Source organism: Panthera tigris, chromosome B4 (assembly GCF_018350195.1).
Source record: "Panthera tigris isolate Pti1 chromosome B4, P.tigris_Pti1_mat1.1, whole genome shotgun sequence".
Taxonomy (NCBI): domain Eukaryota; kingdom Metazoa; phylum Chordata; class Mammalia; order Carnivora; family Felidae; genus Panthera; species Panthera tigris.
In genome coordinates, this window is record NC_056666.1 from 74368075 (window position 1) to 74390731 (window position 22657).

The 22657-nt window shown below is 38.5% G+C and overlaps 1 long non-coding RNA gene across 1 annotated transcript; it reads right to left on the minus strand.

The window, feature by feature from the left end:
• Window positions 1–4461: 4461 nt before the first annotated feature.
• LOC122240342 lies at window positions 4462–21567 on the minus strand. The gene is made up of 3 exons (XR_006219927.1): window positions 21193–21567; window positions 4898–5120; window positions 4462–4550 (listed from the first exon to the last, which is right to left on the minus strand). It is a non-coding gene; the product is annotated as an uncharacterized LOC122240342 (long non-coding RNA).
• Between the last annotated feature and the right edge of the window lie 1090 nt (window positions 21568–22657).

Consider the following 22657-nt stretch of genomic DNA (forward strand, 5'->3'; position numbering starts at 1 on the left):
ATTTTCTCTACCATTCCTATCTATCATAATTGGAAGTCAAAGGACAATGTCAAAAATAAATGAATGAAAAAGATATTTGGAAATTTGTAGATAGGCAAACAGAGATACATGAAAGCCAAAAGACACAGCTAGAAAAGGAGTCCAAAGTTGTTGTCTCTGGGCAGGAAGACTTGAAGAAGTAAGAAGGAGTGGGGTAGAAAGCCATTATATTTATAGTAAGTCTTTCAATGTTACTTGACTTTTCGTTCTTATTGCATGTATTATGTTAATCAAAATTGAAAGTAGTATTTAAAATCCCTGGGTTCCCAAGGGATACAGGAGTACTGATGCATAGGGGCACTTGTACCCCAATGTTTATAGCAGCACTCTCAACAATAGCCAAATTATGGAAAGAGCCGAAATGTCCATCAACTGATGAATGGATAAAGAAATTGTGGTTTATATACACAATGGAGTACTACGTGGCAATGAGAAAGAATGAAATATGGCCCTTTGTAGCAACATGGATGGGACTGGATAGTGTTATGCTAAGTGAAATAAGCCATACAGAGAAAGACAGATACCATATGTTTTCACTCTTATGTGGATCCTGAGAAACTTAATAGAAACCCATGGGGGAGGGGAAGGAAAAAAAAAAAAGAGGTTAGAGTGGAAGAGAGCCAAAGCATAAGAGACTCTTAAAAACCGAGAACAAACTGAGGGTTGATGGGGGGTGGGAGGGAGGGCAGGGTGGGTGATGGGTATTGAGGAGGGCACCTTTTGGGATGAGCATTGGGTGTTGTATGGAAACCAATTTGACAATAAACTTCATATATTGAAAAAAAAATTAAATATTGTCACCCTTGAAAAAAAATAAAATAAAATCCCTGGGTTCCAAGAGAGATCATAATGCCTGATTTTGGCCTATATTTAATCGGATATTCACTCTGAATATCCAGCTTGATATCCCCTTTTAAATGCCCACAGTTTACACCCCACTCTGTACGTCCCAAATGCACAATGAAATCTTATGAACATAGAATAGGAATGAGCAAACTACAGCCCTCAGGAAAAATTGGCCTGCCACCTGTTTTTATATGAACTGTGAATAAAAGTGGATTTTCAAATTTTAAATGGTTGAAAAAAATCAGAAGAAGAATAATATTTTGTGACACATAAAATTATATGAAATTCATATTTCAATGTGCATGCTTATTTGTTTACATTTTGTCCATGGCTGCTTTTATGCTACAGTGACACAGTTGAGTAGCTGTGATAGTGACTATGGATAGCAAAGTAAACAATATTTACTATCCGGTCCTTTATAGAAAATGTTTGCCAACTCATGACTTAGAAGCTTAGTAAGACAGGATAGGATATATGTAGGACCATCTATCTTCTATTAGCACTATTCTGAAATCACATTCCAGAAATACACACACATATAAGCAAATGCATACTACGAACTATCAGAAAATCATCTTCCCTAGGTTCACCATTGAAGCTTTTTGTCAGATTTCATCATAGCAATTCCCTGGCAGTCCCCACTTCCCAGCATTATGATTTCTGAATTAACGCATAGCCTGTCATCTTCTCAATAAGAAACAAAGAAAAATTTACTTAGGGATTACATTGAATGTGTAGATTTCTTTGGGTAGTATAGACATTTTAACAATATCTGTTCATCCATTCCATGAGCGTGTAATGTTTTTCCATTTCTTTGTGTCTTCTTCAATTTCTCTCATAAGTGTTCTATAGTTTTCAGAGTACAGATCTTTTACCACTTTGGTTAGGTTTATTCCTAGGTATCTTATGTTTTTTGATGCAACTATAAATGGGATTGATTTCCTGATTTCTCTTTCTGTTGCTTCATTTTTGGTGTATATAAATGCAACAGAATTCTGTATGTTGATTTTATGTCCTGTGACTTTGCTGAATTCATGTATCAGTTCTAGCAATTTTATAGTGGAGTCTTTTGGGTTTTCCATGTGGAGAATCATGTCATCTGTGAAGAGTGAATATTTGACTTCTTCCTTGCTGATTTGGATGCCTTTTATTTCTTTTTGTTGTCTCAGTGCTGAGGCTAGGACTTCCAGTACTATTTTAACTAACAGTGGTGAGAGTGGACATCCCCGTCATAATCAAAATAACACCATCATTTTTCACAGAGCTAGAACAAACAATTCTAAAATTTGTGTGGAACCAGGAAAGACCCCAAATAGCCAAAGTAATGTTGAATAAGAAAGGCAAAGTGGAAGGCATCACAATTCTAGACATCAAGCTATATTACAAAGCTGTAATCATTAAGACAGTATGGTACTCGCACAAAAACAGACACATAGATCAATGGAAAAGAATAGAAAACCCAGAAATGGACCCACAACTATATGGTAAACTAATCTTCGACAAAGCAGGAAAGACTATCCAATGGATGGATGCCTGGATAGCTCAGTTGGTTAAGTGTCCAACTTCAGCTCAGGTCAAGATCTCACCATTTGCAGGTTCGAGCCCCACATTGGGCTCTCTACTCTCAGCCCAGAACTCGCTTCAGATCCTCTGTCCACTCCCTCTGCCCTTCCCCTGCTTATGCGCGCTCTCTTTCTCTCAAAAAATAAATAAACATTAAAAAAAAAGAGTATCCAATGGAAAAAAGTCTTTTCAACAAATGATGTTGGGAAAACTAGACTGCAACACGCCGAAGAATGAAATTGGACCACTTTCTTACACCATACACAAAAATAAATTCAAAATGGGTAAAAGATCTAAATATGAGACAGGAAACCATAAAAATATTAAAAGAGAACATAAGCAGCAACCTCTTTGACATCAGCCATAGCAACTTCTTACTAGACATGTCTCCTGAGGCAAGGGAAACAAAAGCAAAAATGAACTACTAGAACTTCATCAAGATAAAAAAGCTTCTGCACATGAAAGACACCATCGACAAAACTAAAAGGCAGCCTATGGAATAGGAGAAGATATTTGTAGATGACATATGTGATAAAGGACTAGTATCTGAAATACATAAAGAACTTACCAAATTCAACACCTCAAAAATAAATAATCCAGTTAAGAAATGGGCAGAGGACAGGGCACCTAGGTGGCTTAGTCGGTTAAGTGTCCGACCTCAGCTCAGGTCATGATCTCACAGTTTGTGAGTTTGAGCCCCACGTCAGGCTCTGTGCTGACAGCTTGGAGCCTGGAGCCTGGAGCCTGCTTTGGATTCTGTGTCTCCTCTCTCTGTCTCTCCCTGACTTGTGTTCTGTCTCTGTCTCTCAAAAATAAATGAATGTAAAAAAAAATTAAAAAAAAATGGGCAGAAGACATGAACAGACACTTCTCCAAAGAAGGCATAAAAATGGATAATAGACACATGAAAAAATGCTCAACATCACTAATCATTTGAGATATACAAGTCAAAACCACAAGGAGATACCACTTCACACCTGTCTGAATGGCTAACATTAACAACTCAGGAAACAACATGTGGGCGAGGATGCAGAGGAAGGGGAACCCTCTTGCACTGTTGGAGGGAATGCAAACTGGTGCAGCCACTCTGGAAAATAGCATGGAGGTTCCTCAGAAAGTTAAATACAGAACTACCCTAAGACCCAGCAATTGCACTACTAGGTATTTATCCAAAGGATACAAAAATACTGATTCAAAGGGGCACATGCACCCTAATGTTTATAGAAGCACTAACAATAATAGCCAAATTATGGAGACAGCCAATGTCCATTGACTGATGTATGGATAAAGAAGATGTGGTATATATGTACAGTGGAATATTGCTCAGCCATCAAAAAGAATGAAATCTTGCTATTTTCAACAATGTGGCTGGAACTAGAGTGTATTATGCTAGGTGAAATAAATCAATCAGAGAAAGGCAAATACCATTTGACTTCACTCATATGTGGATGACCATAGAGGAAGGGAAGGAAAAATAAAAATGAAATAAAAACAGAGAAGGAAGCAAACCACAAGAGACTCTTAACTACAGAGAACAAACTGAGGATTGCTGGAGAGGAGGAGGGTGGGGGAATGGGCTAAGTGGGTGATGGGCATTAAAGAGGGCACTTGTTGCTACCATTTTTTTTTTTTGAGACTGAGAGAGAGAGAGAGAGAGAGAGAGCGCACACATGCGTGCAAGCGGGGAAGGGGCAGAGGGAGAGAGAGAATCTCAAGCAGGCAGCCTCCATGCCGAGCACAGAGCTCAACATGAGGCTTGATCTCACAACTGTGATGTCATGACCTGAGCCAAAATCAAGTCCCTTAGCCGATTGAGCCATCCAGGAACCCTAAGGAGGGCACTTGTGATGAGCACTGGGTGTTATATATAAGTGATGAATCACTGAATTCTACTTCTGAAACAAATACTACACAATATGTTAAATAACTTGAATTTAAATAAAATCTTGGAAGAAAAAAAATAAAAGATGTTATTTGAAAAAAAGGGAAAAAAAAAAGAAAAACTTACTTAGGACCTGACTGTAAGAAAATTGGGTATACCATCTTTCGGTCTCTAGAATTACTATCATCAGGAAGAGAAGGAAACTAGGAAGGTGAGTGATCTAGAGAAGAAGAAAGTAATTAGAAATAAGGAATATTCTTACTTTCTTCATTACAATAGGGTCTATCTTCCCAAAGGTAATATTACTAGGAAAATGAAAACTGAAATGTATTTTTTATGTGTTTTTCATCCTTGATTTGAAATCTAGATCTGTTCTCCATAAAATTGATTCTAGAAAGATAGTTTGCCTTCAAGACCATCTATTGCTCTGCCCTAGGATGGTCCCAAACTGAATTTGCTTCTCAGAAAGTGAGAGTAAGAAGTTTGGGTTGAGGGGAGAAGGAGAAAGGTCATAACCTGTTTTCTGTCTATATTGGGCTTAAATAACAGACATTTCTACTCACTTACCTGGACTTTCCCTATTCCTCCAATCTGGGATACAGATACTGTGACTCCTCTTCTTAGGAAAGTTCTTCAAATTATGGTTTAGTTTTCTGTACTGGGGAAGTCAGTAATGCCAATTCCATCGAGTTTCTGGTCCTATTTCTGTATTTAGACTTGAAGACCATTCCTTGTTGCTATAGAATTCAGGGTTAAGACTTCTTGGAAAACTGGCTTGAGATGCATAGACCTGAGGAAAAGAGAAGGGGAAAGAGAAAATAGAGTCCTGTTTTCAGGGGTTATTAGGGATATTAAATAAATTTCCAAAAGACTTTGGCCTAAACCTAAAGCTAGGATCTCCTGAGATATAGGGTACTGAGAGTTAGAAGAAGGACCTTCCAATCTCTACTCAACTTTGTTGTCCTGTATTCATGCCTTCTAGTTTCATGTATTCCCATCATGACCTCTGCTATGCTACAGTAGTTGATAACTATAAGCAAAGAGACAAATTAAAATTAGAGGTATAGGGCCTTAGGAAAGAATCACAAACTTCTCTAAAAAGATTAGAGGCCCAAGAGAAATACAAATCTTGTAACACACAGCAAGGATACTGGCCCAAAGATACATAAATCTCTTCCTCACTGCTGCTTGTTGTTTTCCTTTTTGGAAGAAAATCCTCAAGAATATTTTCCAGTATTCCACATACTTAATTTGTGTGTGTCCTTATGGGAAACCAAGAGCCAATGAGCTCTATTCCTTCTCTTCAACTCTGCCCTTCTAGATTCCCTCTCTCGTGGATAACCCAAGTGCCCTATCTCACCTACTATGTGAACTTCCAGGACTCTTTCTGCAAGCTTTCTCTTATGTCATGGTTACAAATCCTCATCAATTTTTGGACTGTGCTACTGAACACATACCTAGATATCCTTGGGCAGAACATTAAGAATCTGCTCCTGTCCTTCCAGTATGTGTTCCTTGGTGTAATTTTGACTTCAACCCCTCAAGGCATAACTGCCAGAATTGAGTCAGAGCTAATTCAAAGAAGCTATGGAAAGAAATATTTGGGCCGAAAGAGCCCCCATTTATGCTGAACTCCTGATTCCAGGGAGGATGTTCCTGAGTTACAACACAGGTTACTCTTCTGTCTCCAATGCCTGGCCATTATCTAGCTTGGAGGACAACTGTAGGCCAGGGGAAAAGCCATCTTTTAAGAAAATAGATACGGACTCTCAGAAGTCCAGCCTGGCATATACAGGAACTCTATGGAAATTAAACACCATCTTAATTTACATGCTGGCATTCCAAATTCTGACTACACACCTCCTGCTAACCATTCCCTCAGAAAAGAGATTTTCCCCAGAACTTCCTCTAAACACTTCTTTTTATGTTTCTTACTTTTATACTTTTTCAAACACAACTCAGGGACATTTGGGGACCTGAAGCTCAAAATCCTTGAACCCATGTACCCTTCACCATGTGTTAAGTGCTTTACTCTGATAAAAATCTCATGTGTATTCGACCCCAGCCTGATGAAGTATCAGTACTCCCATTTAATAGATAAGAAAACTCAGAGAAGTAATTTATGTCAGATTTAATGATCAAGCTGGGACTTGAGTCTAGGCTTTCCTAAGGCTAAGACCTCTGCTTTTTCCAAATCCCATGCTGCTGATTATCATTGAATTAGGAATTCAATTTCTGAAGGTATCTAAGAAGAAAATAATAAAATCCTCTAACTCTATCATTTCATAGGTTAGCTTAATGTTTATTTATTTTTGAGAAAGTGAGATAGGGCATGAGTGACAGAGGGGCAGAAAGAGAGGGAGACACAGAATCAAAAGCAGGCTCCAGGCTCTGAGCTGTCAGCACAGAGCCTGAAGCGGGGCCCGAACCCACGAACCGCTAGATCATGACCCGAGCCGAAGTCGGACACCCAACCAACTGAGCCACCCAGGTGCCTCTCATAGGTTAGCTTAGAACTTATAATAATAATAATCACTACAAGGAAGAGGGGACATAAAATAGAAGGGATAATACAGCTTAGGTTAGAGCATAGGACACATTTGAATATGTCTACTTTACCAATTTCATGGGTCCCAGGCTCCTTATCACTGGAGATTCAGTTATTCCTCACAACCCAAAGCTCATGGGAAAGGTAAACTTACTTTGTAGAGCCAACTTACATAAGAAACTCCCCAGATGTAGGGACATCCATTTGTCTAGGCAGAAAGCCAGAATTCTGACGACACTTTTCCCTGACACTACCTCTCTAGCCTTTATTCACTCTCAGAAGTGTGAGAAGCTGATCTCCACACCTCATTGGCTTGCCTGTAGGTAAGTCATTGGAGAATGAGCCCTGGGTACTAGTTTCAATGCTGTTGCTATGTCATGGTAGGAGCTTGATTGAGCTCATTATCTCTCGGTTTTTTTCTTCAGTGAAATGAGGGAGTGTTCAAGAGCTACTATGGGGAGTCAAGCAATGGGAAAGGACAGACCCATAGATCCTCTGACCCAAACCATATATTTCTTCCCTTCAAGTCGGTACCCATAATGGGTGATCACTTTTACCCTCAGAGGCCTTTACCATATTAGGTTCCACAAAGGCCACAAACCTACTGACTTCTTTGTGCCAAGCACTGTGCTAAGCATCTTCACAGACTTGAGTTTTCCCATTAGCACTCTCCGGGGAAAAAGAAACAGAAACCAAACACAACCTCACTCCCTCACTCCAATGCTTAGGTGAGCAAAATAAAACTCCTAGTCGGTTTCTGGAACCCTCAGCAGTTTCAAAGAAAGAAACTGAAGGAGAGCAGCCCCTGATCTTCAGGAGGGTGAAATTTAGGAATCTGTCAACTTCTACCCCAGATTGTCTGTAGCCATCATCTCACCCATTTCTTATTCTATGTCTCATTAATAAGGAGCACAACAGACTCTTCCTTCTGAGGCAAATGACTGAGACAGTCCTGGGGCTGAGTGGCCTCCTAGTCCCATTTAAGAAGCCCTGAGACTACATTCCCCACAAGCTACGGCTCCACTTCCGTCTGCAGATTCCCCCTCCCCACCAAGGGGGCGTGCATGCTCTGACCCATCGGATGGTTCAGATTAGACTCACCCAGCCTTCAGAATATGGGAAAGTACTCAAAAGGTAGGTACTTTCGGCTTTTACCCACTCTTGGCACCTAATCTTTCTCCAGCACCTCTTGCGGTAGCCTCGGGACCCCGCATGGTCCCTTGGTCCTGATGCCTGTGGTACCTGGAGGACAGGAGTCCACTACGTTATGTCCCCTCAGCCTTAATGCAAGAGGGAGCCAGATCTCCCAGGAAAGGGATTTTGCAAAACTGCCCGGAAATTATTTATGCAGTTTGCATAATTTTAGTTTTAAGTGTAAATAGGTGGGGAGAAAATTATGAAAGGGAGTGAGGCAAGCAGTCAGTTTCTTAGCCATTGGAAAGCATAACTGAGGGTGCAGACCTGAAAAACCCGCCCCATTGCCACGGCAACAACCCAAGGACTACAATTTCTGGTTTCTTTCATTCTCAAATCAAATCTCAAATACACCGATAAAGGCCCACCAAATAAGATCTGGCCTTTGCTCTCCAGGAGATGAAGTAAGGAGAATAGGCGGTCAGTTGATAAATATTAAACTTCTACTGTGTAGGCAACATACTAGACATGGAAGTAAAACAAATAAATGCTGCCCTTGCTTTCAAGCAAACTAGTCTAAGACAAGTGATGATTGTTGTGATGTGTGCTATGGGAACAAAACACAATGACTCCTAACCCATACTGTTGAAATGGAGAGGTAGAAAGAGTCAAGGAAAGCGACCCAGAGAAAGTGATGGGTGTGAATAAAGTCCTAAAGTGTCCCTAGATTTGGAAAGAACTTCAGCCTTCATTATCTACACACAAAGTTAAATCCCAGATGGATTAAAGAATGAAACAATAAAAACAACTTTAAAAATATGTAGGATACTATTTTTATGACCTAAGGCAGGGAAACAAGTCACAAAACTAAGAAGCCATAAAGGAGAAGACTGATAAAACAGACAACATAAAATTAGCAACTTATCAATAATAGAAGATACCATAAACAAGGTTAAGAGATAACAGAAAGACAAGGGGAAAGTATCTGTGTCATGAATGAGAGCAATCAATATCTAGAGGTTTGTGTCCACCAGCCAAAAGTGCCAGGAAACCTGTAGGTAAGCAGAGTCGGATTTTTACATGCTGCAGCAAGAGAGACTATGCACCATGGGGAACCTGTGGGGGGTTAAGAGTGGATTAAGAGGAATTGGCTTGTGATTTGGGCTTGTGTTAAGTTTGGGGAGAGTCTGCCAGAACGTGGGGCAATTCCATGATTGGATAATTTAATTATCCAGAGGTGGGAGGACTTGAATAGAGCTGAAACTGTAATTGATTAAGCAGTAGCAGGCCCTTGTATTAGCTGGGAGAAGGGGATGTTTGGTCATTTTTTTGTAATTTGCACAGTGTTATTTTTATCTGTGCTCAGACATGATTACAGACTGGTAGTATTTTTGTCTTGCTCCAACAGAGTCACAAATAGCCTTGTTTGATGTAGGTGTTCTCTGAAATTGTTTCTATTAAGTAGGGAACTTCTGGGCCTAGGTTCTAGTTATAGGCTAGCTTCTATCTGACATTCTGTCATTTTCTTTCTTGTAGAATGTAAAGACCTTCTACAAGTCAATAATAAAACAATATAAAACATTACAGAAAAATAGAAACAATTCACAAAAGAAATACAAATGAAAAATTAAACACATGAAAGGATGTTCAACTGCACCAATGGGAAAATGCAAATTAAAACAGTAAAACACTATTGGCATTAATTTAAATCGGTTCAGCCCTTTCAGAGAGCAATTTGACAATACCTACCAAGACATTGTATGCATACACCCTTCAACCAGGAATTCCATTTCTAGAGATCTCTCCTAATGAATTATATGCACATGTACACAAAGAGGAATATAAAGAGAGACTTACTGTAGCATGTTTGTAATAGTAAAAACTGTCAAAGGGGCATAATCAAATAAACTCTGGAATATTGTAATAGGTATATTAGCAGGCACTAATCCAGACTAGCTGACTTGGCCAAATGATTGTCAAAATACAGTACCTATACAGAAAAGAGCTCATATGGGAATGCAAGATTTTCTAAAAGTACCCAGACTCTCTGACTTATTTTAAAATTCTATGAGGGCTTGCAAGGGGGAGTCTGGTTACTCTTATGTACAAGTGTTGCCAGCCTTCTAAACTGATTTAGTGACCTTGGTGACATGTTAATACTGCTTTAAAAAGCTCTTGTTATTTTTAATTACCGAGTAATGTGAGCATCAGGCCCTTTTATTTTATTCCTGAGCCTTACTCCATTCCTGAGCTTTCTTACAATTCTGGACTTTGCCAGAGAGTGTCATGGTTTGGGCAAGGTTTGAAGAAGAATAAGGTCAGGGAGGAATGTATAATAAATTCATAGGATGTATAATCTATTCAATAAAATATTTAAACTGTTTCTATTGACTTAACTTTCACTGAAGGTTAATTTTAATATTTCCACTTTCTTCTGGAATATCTCCTTTTATTAACTCAAATGAAGAGTGCCCAAAACCAAATATATCACTTCCTCTCACAATGAGCCATTATTTAATAATTAACACAGAACTTTCAGAAGATCAAACTCTAGGCCTATCCTGTTCTCACTGCAAAAAGACCAAAGCCTAACAAGCCCTTCTTAAATTTTGACGAAAGTGTATTCCATAGTTGCAGATCTCATCTGACCTTATCCAAGTAACTCCACCATAAAGAAGAGAATGAAAAATGTAACAAAGGAGCAAGTTCAAGAAGGATCAAGTGCTAAAGACAAGTGAGGACAACAGGACTCAGGCATATCTCAAGGTTACAGTGTGGTAAGGATTAGGCTCCAAATGAAATTGCCACATAGACTTTGAAGTGATTTTGTAGAGAGAGATAAGAATAAGGGCTTCAGTAGGTTGGCTGAAGGAGTTCACTGTATAACACTATGATGACAGGTAAACTTGATGGTAGAAAGCCTATGAATATACTCAAGAGTTTAGAACCAATTAGAAGATACAAGCAAAGCACAGTTGCTGTAATATGACTGGATCCAAACAGTATTATAACTAGGTTAATGTTACAGCTCTTGAGAGTGTTAGGAGATAACACTGTTAGGAGAATAATAATAGTGATGATAATAATATATATTATAGCCAAACTTTTTACATGCCTAATATGTTGCAAGGCTGTAAGTACTTTATAATCATTCATTTAACCAGTATTTATTGAACACCTAGTGTGTGCTTCTCAGCACAATACTAGTTGAGAATAGGGTGGTTAACAAGTCAGAGAAGATTCTTGTCTTATTGGGGTTTTTGTTTGTTTGTTTCAGGTGTAGCATTTAGTGATTCACCACTTAAATACAACTCCCAGTGCTCATCACAAGTGCCCTCCTTAATACCCACCACCCATCTAACCTATCTCCCTGATCACCTCCCCTCCACTAACTCCGTTTGTTCTCTATAGTTAAGAGACTTTTCTGGTTTGCCTTTTTCTTTCTTTCCCCCTATGTTCATCTGTTTTGTTTCTTAAATTCCACATGAGTGAAATTATATGGTATTTGTCTTTTTCTGACAGACTTACTTAGCATAGTACTCTCTAGCTCCATCGACATCATTGCAAATGGCAAGATTTCTTTTTGATGGCTGAGTAATATTCCATTGTGTATATATACCACATTATCCATTCATTAGTCGATGGATATTTGGGCTCTTTCCATAATTTGGCTATAGTTGACGATACTGCTATAAACATTCAGGTGTATGTATCCCTTCAAATCAGTATTTTTGGGTAAATACGTAGTAGTACAATTGCTGAGTCCTAGGGTAGTTCTATTTTTAACTTTTTGAGGAACCTCCATATTGTTTTCCAGAGTGGTTGCACCAGTTTGTATTCCTACCCACAGTGCAAGAGGGTTCCCCTTTCTCTGCATCTTTGCCAACATGTGTTGTTTCCTGTGTTGATTTTAGCCATTCTAACTGGTGTGAGGTGATAGCTCACTGCACTCTCGATTTGCCTTTCCCTGACGACAGGTGATGTTGAGCATCTTTTCATGTGTCTGTTAGCCATTTGGATGTCTTCTTTGGAAAAATGTCTATTCATGTCTTCTGCTCATTTCCTAACTGCGTTATTTACTTTTTGGGTTTTGAATTTGGGTAAGTTGTTTATAGATTTTGGATACTAATCCTTTATCAGATATGTCATTTGCAAATACCTTCTCCCATTCCATAGGCTGTCTTTTAGTTTTGTGGATTGTTTCCCTCACTGTGCAGAAGCTTTTTATCTTGATGACGTTCCAATAGTTTTTTATTTTGTTTACCTTGCTGCCAGAGACATGTCAGTAAGAAAATTGCTATAGCCTATGTCAAAGAGGTTACTGCCTGTGTTATCCTCTAGGATTTTCATTGTTTCAGGTCTCACATTTTAGATCTTTCATCCATTTTGAATTTATGTTTGTGTATGGTGTAGGAAAGTGGTCCAGTTTCATTCTTCTGCATGTTGCTGTCCAGTTTTCCTAACACCATTTTTGAAGAGATTTTTTCCCATTGGGTATTCTTTCCTGCTTTGTTGAAGATTAGTTAACCATATATTTGTGGGTTCATTTCTGGGTTTTCTATTCTTTTTCATTGATCTCTGTGTCTGTTTTTGTGCCAGTACCATACTGGCTGAATTACTAGAGTTTTGTAATATAACTTGAACTCTGGAATTATGATGCCTCCAGCTTTGCTTTTCAAGATTGCTTTGGCTAACAAATTCTAGCTCTGTGAAAAATCTGGTGGTATTTTTATATGGATTGTATTAAATGTGTAGATTGCTTTGAATAATATAGACATTTTAAAAATATTTGTTCACCCAGTCCATGAGCATGGGATGTTTTTCCATTTCTCTGTGTCATCTTCACTTTATTTCATAAGTATTTTATAGTTTTTGGAGTACAGATCTTTTACCTCTTTGGTTAGATTTCTAAGTATCTTATGGTTTTTTGGTACACTTGTAAATGGGATTGATTTTTCAATTTATCATTCTGCTGCTTCATTATTGGTGTATAGAGATGCAACAGATTTCTGTACATTGATTTTGTATCCTGTGACTTTACTGAATTTGTGTATCAGTTCTAGTAAGGTTTGTGTGTGTGTGTGTGTGTGTGTGTGTGTGTGTGTGTGTGTGTGGTCTTTTGGATTTTCTACATAGAGTATCATGTCATCTGCAAATAGTGAAAGTCTGACTTCTTTACCCATTTGGATGCCTTTTATTTCTTTTTGTTGTCTAATTGCTGAAGCTAGAACTTCTAGCACTATGTTAAATAACAGTGGTGAGAGTGGACATCCCTGTCTTTTTCCTGACTGTGGAGGAAAAACTCTCAGTTTTTCCCCATAGAGGATGATTATTAGCTGTGGGACTTTCATATGTGGCCTTTATGATGTTGAGGTATGTTCCCTCTATCCTTACTTTGTTGAGGGTTTTTATGATGAATGGATGTTGTACTTTGTCAAATGCTTTTACTGCATCTATTGAAATCATCATATGGTTCTTATCCTTTCTTTTATTAATGTGGTGTATCATGTTGATTGATCTGTGAATATGGAACCATCCTTGCAGTCATTGGACTTATTTTCCAGTGGATTTAATAAGGTATATAATGATTTCAACAATGTATCATAGGTAGTATTAAACCTATTTTTAAAATAAGGAAACCTAAGGAGCAGAGAAATTAAATAACTTTCTAAAAATCACAAGTGTAGAAAGGTGTCAGAGTTGGAAAATGAACCCAGATGGTCTGACTTCAAAGCCTTTATATTATGATCATGGTTAATTTTTCAAGGGCAATAATATATTTCTATGTGTGTATCAAGGAGTTCTTAAATTTTGAGGGGAAAAGAAAGGTCCCAATCACTACTCAAAAGGAAAACTTCTTCTTAGGCCCAAGACCAATTAGAGACATTTGTGATAGCCTGAATCTTAGAGTTCAACACCAAGAGCAATGCAAAATTACCTTTTGTAATTCTTGACTGAGAAACAACAAATGTGTGGGATTTCCACAAATGGAATGTAGTGAGAAAGAAATAACTAACTACCTCTAATATCCAGGAACTGCTTTGACACTCACAGATAAGCTATGGTGTCTTCCATTTGGACATAATCTCACAAGGATATCCACTTCAGACACCTTGTACAACCCACAATGCCAAACATCTCCCTTTCAACTAAATGAATTAATGCTACTTCTTTACCAATTACATCTTTGCCTCTGCCCTAGTTTATGCTCCCCATAGATAAAATTTATTAATACCCAATCATAGTGTTGCCTTGATTTTTAGAACCACCAAGCCTAAAACCTCCACTTCCTCAGACTCTCCCCCAAATTACCAAACCAAAGCCCAAATCCCAAAATAAATTCTTTCTAACATCCTCTTACTGAGACACTCCACAGCTCCTTGTGGTACATGTTCTCTCTTGCTATGAGTGAGTAAAAGATCCAACTTGTTTAACTGCAGGTGTTCCTGCAGCCTTTGGCTGAAGAACACTGACAGTAGCATTAATGATAAGTAACTGCGGGTTTATTTCACCAATTATTGCCTATGCTATATGCAAAGTGATATTTTAGGTTTTAGGGAGTATTTGTGCAAAGGAGCTTATAATCCATTGAGGATACAAAATAAGTACACTAATGAGGCACAAAGTGCATGGATTTTAAGAAGATGCAAAGGTTATATTAAGGGAATCAGGACAACTTCATGAAGAGGTGTATTTTGATATTCATCTCAAAGTAGAGGAGGATTCCTGATTTCTACATGTGGAAATAAGAAAGAGGATATTAAGAACCAAGGTAAGTACTATATTTTGCTTTAAGCTACAACAACATTGTCAATAAAGCACTAAATGCTCTAGAAATATCAGCCTTATTTATTCCTCATAATATCCAAATTTTATGGATGAAATTGAGAGAAGTGAAATCACTTGCCCAAGATCACACAGCAAATAAGTGTTAGTGCTGCGATTCAAACCCAAGTTTGCCAGACTTCAGAGTCCATAAATCTTAACCGCTACAAAAGAGCAAGCCAGGCTTTGTAAGTAATGGCAACTCTGCCTCAGTGTCCCCCAGTGTTGAAGTTACAGCTACAATTTAAGCCACTGGGCTCAGTCAATGATGTTAAAAGGAAGAAAGTGAGCCAAAAAAAGGTTTGAAGAAAAGGAAGAAAAAAAATAATTGGTCACTGTGGATAAGAATATTGTTATTGCAATATCTAGGCATTTGAGTATATCAGTAAGCACAGTATTTTTTAAGGCAAATTATTCTACTGAATTTACACTGACCAGCTAAAGGTCCATCACAGGTGACCTAGTGATAATTAATGTTTACTCTGATTGGAGGGGCCCTACATAGGAGGAAAGGAACCCTGACGGATGGTAGTCAGGGGAACAATTTACTTCTGAAGGTAGTAAATATCAATAGGACTACAAAATGGTAGCCATGACACACATAAGAATTATATGAAAGAGAAAGATGGTGTAATTTCAGGACAAATAAATGGTTCAGAATCCTTTCAGTGTATAACAGGGTTTAATGCTGGAGAGAAAGTTTGTAAATGGTGTTCAATATTTAAGGAAATTTAATTTGTTAAATTTATAAACTAAATGAGCACTAAATCTCAAAAGAAATAAACATAAACGTTTACAAAAAATCCAAGTTGAATATAAAGTTTATAACTTTACTATTAAAAATTAAGACACAAGTCACTATGAGTATTACCCCTCCCTATTAAACACACATATAAGTGCCCTCAGACATTAAAACCCACTAACACTAGGGGTGCAATAGGTGACAGGAAAATTCAGCGTCTTTCCATCTTGTAAGGATTTTCTGTCCTTAGTGTGAGATGTCTTGAGACTGTACTATGAATTACATTAATTCAATTAGCATGAATTATATGACTAACTATAACTAGGCAAGTGTAGAAGACAATAAACTGGTACCTCATGGACTCCAGTAGGAGAAACCCAGGTGAAGAAATAGAACTGTGCACCTCACTCCAGAAATTCTATTAACCTTGTCCCAGTAATAATCCTCTCTCTTCCCCCATATGTAAATGCTCACATGACTTTTAAAGTAATCACTCCTTGCTTTTTTAAAATACAATTTTATCACACAAATATGCATCCATAGTTACGATAGTTTAGTCTTGTCCATTAAAAAATGTTTGATGTGCTACTGGAAGTCAAAAGAAAGCTGGAACCATAATTATATTAGACAAACTAGATTTTAAACTAAAGACTGTAACAAGAGATGAAGAAGAGCATTATATAATAATTACAGGGCCTAACAATTTTAAGTGCTTATGCACCAAATTCAAGGCATCCAAATATATAAAACAATTAATCACAAATCTAAGCAATCTCATTAGTAAGAATGTGGTAATTGCAGGGGACTTTAATACTCCACTTACAACAATGGACATATCATCTAGATGGAAAACCAATAAAGAAACAATGGCCCTGAATGATACACTAGACCAGATAGACTTGACAGATATATTTAGAACTTTTTGTCCAAAAGCAGCAGAAAATACATTCTTCTTGAGTGCATGTGGAACATTCCTCAAGATAGATCACATACTGGTTCACAAAATAGCCCTCAATAAATACAAAAGAATTGAGATCACACTTTCAGATCACAATGCTATGAAACTTGAAATCCCCCCCAGGAAAAATTTTGGAAAACCTCCAAATGCATGGAGGTTAAAGAACATCATACTAAAGAACGAATGGGTCAACCAGGCTATTAAAGAATAAACTAAAAAATATATGGAAACAAATGAAAATGAAAACACAACAGTCCAAACCCTTTGGGATGCAGCAAAGGTAGTCCTAAGAGGAAAATACATTGCAATCCAGGCCTATCTCAAGAAACAAGAAAAATCCCCAATACAAAATCTAACAGCACACTTAAAGGAACTAGAAGCAGAACAACAAAGAAACCCCAAACTCAGTAGAAGAAGAGAAATAATAAAGATCAGAGCAGAAATAAACAATATGGAATCCAAAAAAAACAGTAGAACGGATCAATGAAAGTAAGAGTTGTTTTTTTGAAAAAATAAACAAGACTGATAAACCCAAAGCCAGACTTCTCAAAAAGAAAAGAGAGAGGACCCAAATAGATAAAATTATGAATGAAAATGGATTTATCCACAACCAATCCCTCAGAAATACAAGCAATTATCAGAGAATGCATGAAAAATTATATGCCAACAAACTGGACAACCTGGAAGAAATGGACAAATTCCTAGACACCCACACACTACCAAAACTCAAACAGGAAGAAATAGAAAATTTGAACAGACCCATAACTAGTGAAGAAATTGAATCAGTTATCAAAAGTCTCCCAACAAAAAAGAGTCTTGGGCCAGATGGCTTCCCAGGGGAATTCTACCAGACATTTAAAGCAGAGTTAACCTATCCTTCTCAAGCTGTTCCAAAAATAGAAATGGAAGGAAAACTTCTGGATTCATTCTATGAAGCCCTCATTACCTTGATTCCCAAACCAGACAGACACCCCGCAAAAAAGGAGCATTACAGGCCAACATCCCTGATGAACATGGATGCAAAAATTCTCAACAAGATACTAGCAAATCAAATTCAACAGCATATAAAAAGAATTATTCACCATGATCAAATGGGATTCATTCCTGGGCTGCAGGGCTGGTTCAATACCCACAAATCAATCAATGTGATACATCACATTAATAAAAGAAAGGATAAGAACCATATGATCCTGTCAATAGAGGTAAAAAAAGCATTTGACAAAATACAGCATTTTTTTTCTTAATAAAAACCCTCAAGAAAGTTGGGATAGAAGGAACATACTTAAACATCATAAAAGCCATATATGAAAAGCCCACAGCTAATATCATCCTCAATGGGGAAAAACTGAGAGCTCCCCCCTGAGATAAGGAACACAGTAGGGAAGTCCACTCTCACCACTGTTAGTTAACACAGTGTTGGAAGTCCTAGCATCAACAATTAGACAACAAAATGAAATAAAAGGCATCAAAATTGGCAAAGAAGAAGTCAAACTTTCCTTTTGCAGACGACATGATATTCTACATGGAAAACCCAAAAGGCTCCACCAAAAGACTCCTAGAACTTATACATGAATTCAGCAAAGTTGCAGGGTACAAAATCAATGTACAGAAAACGGCTGCATTTCTATACACCAATAATGAAGCAACAGAAAAAGAAATCAAGAAACTGATCCCATTTACAATTGCACCAAGAACCATAAAATACCTAGGAATAAACCTAGCCAAAGATGTAAAAGACATGTAAGCTGAAAACTATTGAAAGCTCATGAAGGAAATTGAAGAAGACACAAAGAAATGGAAAAACATTCCATGCTCATGGATTGGAAGAATAAATATTGTTAAAATGTCAATACTGCCCAAAGCAATCTACACATTCAATGCAATCCCAATCAAAATTGACCAGCATTCTTCTCAAAGCTAGAACAAACAATCCTAAAATTTGTATGGAACCACATAAGATCCCAAATAGCAAAAGTAATATTGAAGAAGAAAACCAAAGTGGAAGGCATCACAATCCCAGACTTTAGCCTCTACTACAAAGCTGTAATCATCAAGACAGTATGGTATTGGCACAAAAACAGACACATAGACCAATGGAATATAATAGAGAACCCAGAACTGGACCCACAAATGTATGGCCAACTAATCTTTGACAAAACAGGAAAGAGTATCCACTGGAAAAAAAAGTCTCTTTAACAAATGGTTTTGGGAGAACTGGACAGCAACATGAAGAAGAATGAAACTAGACAACTTTCTTACATCATACACAAAAATAATCTCAAATGGATGAAGGACATGAATTTGAGACAGGAAACCATCAAAACCCTAGAGGAGAAAGCAGGCAAAAACCTCTTTGACCTCAGCCGCAGCAATTTCTTACTCGACACCTCTCCAAAGGCAAGGGAATTAAAAGCAAAAATGAACTATTGGGACCTCATCAAGATAAAAGACTTCTGCACAGCAAAGGAAACAATCAACAAAACTAAAAGGCAACTGACGGAATGGGAAAAGATATGTGCAAATGACATATCAGATAAAGGGCTAGTATCTAAAATCTACAAAGAACTCACCAAACTCCACACCCGAAAAACAAATAATCCAGTTAGGAAATGGACAGAAGGCATGAATACACACTTTTGCAAAGAAGACATCCAGATGGCCCACAGACACATGAAAAGATGCTCAATGTCACTCCTCATCAGGAAATACAAATCAAAACCACACTGAGATACCACCTCATGCCGGTCAGAGCGGCTACAATGAACAAATCAGGAGACTATAGATGCTGGTGAGGATGTGGAGAAACGGGAACCCTCCTGCACTGCTGGTGGGAATGCAAACTGGTGCAGCCGCTCTGGAAAACAGTGTGGAGGTTCCTCAAAAAATTAAAAATATGTCTACCCTATGACCCAGCAATAGCACTGCTAGGAATTTACCCAAGGGATACAGGAATACTGATGCATAGGGGCACTTGTACCCCAATGTTTATAGCAGCATTTTCAACAATAGCAAATTATGGAAAAAGCCTAAATGTCCATCAACTGACAAATGGATAAAGATGTGGTTTATATTTACAATGGAATACTACCTGGCAATGAGAACGAATGAAATCTGGCCATTTGCAGCAATGGGGATGGAACTGGAGGGTATTATGCTGAGTGAAATAAGTCAGTCAGAGAAGGACAGATACCATGTTTTCACTCATATGTGGAGCTTGAGAAACTGAACAGAAGACCATTGGGGAGGGGAAGGGGAAAAAATAGTTACAGAGAGGGAGGGAGGCAAACTGTAACAGATTCTTAAGGACTGAGAACAAACAGGATTGATGGAGGGTGGGGGAGAGGGGAAAGTGGGTGATAGGCATGGAGGAGGGCACTTGTTGGGATGAGCACTGGGTGTTGTATGGAAACCAATTTGACAATAAATTATATTAAAAAATAAATTAAAAAAAAAAAACAGAACAAAACAACAACAAAAACAAGAAAAAACCCAACTCACAAAGAACAGATTGGTGGTTGCCAGAGGTGGGGGGTGGGATAGATCAGTGAAATGGGTGAAATAAATTTCCAGTTATAAAATAAGTCATGGGTATGTAATGTACAGCATAGTGACTGATGAGGGAAAACGGGGCAAGCTCCCTTGGCAAAGTACAGGCTAACAGCAACCCCCACCCCACCCCCGCCCCAGCCTCCAACCCCAGATGGGATACATGTGATATTCCTCAGACACTCCTGGCTACCCAAGAACAAAGGAAAGGAGTTTAAGTGCTTGCCATGGCGATGTGGGAAACTAAGGCCAAATGACAAATTAAATTCCCTTATTGCCTACAGTCCGTTGACAAGTCCTTGAAACAGGCAGAGTGATCTTCCTCTAGGAGCTCAGCTGCCTAGATGAGCTTTGCTACGGGCAAAAGGGAATCTTGGCTTAACATTATCCTTACCCCCCAGCATCCTATAAGCCTACTTCCTTTATCTCGACTGCCCCAAGATATATGCTGGCAATCACACTCCAAGCTTATGGCCCTCTGATATACATCTAAACGGTCTCGTGACTGAGGTTTTACTAAACAGCAATAAATAGCGTTTTCCTCACAACACTAGCCTGTTAAGGTCCTGGAAACCTTGCTTCCAAAATACGTTAGATACTTACTCTATCCCTAAACCCCTCCCAACCTGCAGGTATGTAACCAGTTACCTTCACAACCCCAGTGCAGCTCTCTCTGCCCACGGATCCTGTCCTTGTGCTTTAATAAAATCACCTTTTTGCACCAAAGACTTTTCAAGAATTCTTTCTTGAGGCCATCAGCTCTGGAGCCCCACCATCACTCCAAAACACCATCACCTGTAGTAGGAAAGCTCTTCAGAGGACAAGGAAACACTTGCAGGTGAACACAGGAAGGGAAAGAATATATTTTGTGGACTATTCAGAAATACCTGGTCTAGGTGCAGGAGAAAGAACGTCTTGTGGCCCTGCCCATGCCATTCTTTCTGACTAAATGCCTTGTTACCTGTTCTCTGCCTGGTCTAAACCTTTCACAAGCAACTCTTTCCCACCTCCAAGAGTCTCTTCCTCCATCCACTTGGCCAGCATTTTCCTCTCCTCAGCCTCACAAAGTAACCTTCATTCTCAGTGTTCCTTTCGCTCCCCGGCCTTACCTAATAATGGTCGCATTTCCTCCTTTGACTATTATTTAGCTTTTTTTGTTCCTCTTATCCCACGCGGGGCAGGAGCTCTCTGGCAGCAGCTACCGAGGTCCTTTATAACTCCCCGTTGGCTCTAAAGAGCCGCCTTCCTTCAGCCTTTGGGGTATAGGGCGAGAAAGCCACGGAACAGCTGCTCTCATTGGCTAACATTTGCTTTTCTCACCGCGCGGAGGCTCCTGGGAGGAGGTTTGAGGTGTTGTGTTTTGTTTTGTTTTGTTTTGTTTTGTTTTGTTTTGTTTTGTTTTGTTTTGTTTTGTTTTGTTCTTGCAGCGAAGCACCGCCCACTATAATTCCTGGGCTTGGCCACTATTGAGCTCGTGAGTTCCGGGTTTTCTAGGTCAGAGGGCGGGGCAGCCTGGGGAGGCTGTGCCCTCTCTCTGAATTAGGTTATCTGTGAACCATCATTTTAATTTGGATTCCTCTGGTATTCTGAGGGCCCCTCCACCTCCCTGGCGAGTCTTATGCCTGCATCCCTGCCAGGTCTGTTTGTGAACCTTCACTTCTGGAGTGGTGAAGTTTGCGAATTTTTGAAGAACGATTTTAGCAGATTCAGAAATGGAGGCTTTCCGAACACAAATATTCTACAGCAAGGGAAGAGGCAGGAGACTCATTACGTGGTCAGTATAGGACGTGAACAGGACGAAGGTAGAATAAGCAGGGGAAATGTTGCTCACCTTGTTTTCTTTGGGATAGTACATAGTAGAATTGGTTTAGGTATACAGTCATAAATATAAATAAAAATAATATAAAGTTTTAAATAAATATTTAAGATAAAAAGTAAAGATAAAAATAAATATAAAATAAATATTTTGCTACACAGAATATTAAAAAAAGGGTAGTCAAGGGTTTGGATTTAATAAAATTAGTTTTTATTGCTTCATCAACGATATTTAAAGTAAAACTTTTCTTCCCTTTCTTTTCTAGAAGTGTGTAGTGGTAAAGAATATAGTGTCTTCTAGTACAGTTTGGTGCCACTGCCTTGATTCATGCTTAAAGGCCAGCAGTTTTACCCACTATTGGTTTTGCACTATTGGAGTCAAGGTCAACACAGGTAAATAGTTTCTAAGGATTATTATGAAAAGTTTTGACCTCGTGATACTCCCCTGAAAGTCTTGACTTTCCCAGGGGTTTAAGGACTACATTTTGAGAATCAGTGCCCTAGGGAACAGTAAGGCCTTTTCTTTTTCTCTCTAATCCTTCTCATGCAGAGAAGGTAGTACACTTTAGTGAATTATTCAGTATCTCCTTTTCATGTGTGTGTACAGTTGTCCATTCAATTACATGCAAACACCATATTCAATTTGCAACCCACAGAAGGGATTTTAGAAGCCATCTGGACCAATAATTGGTCATTTAAAAATGTTCCACTAACTAATGGCCTGAATGCCATGATTTGAGTCTTTGTTCCCCTTAATGT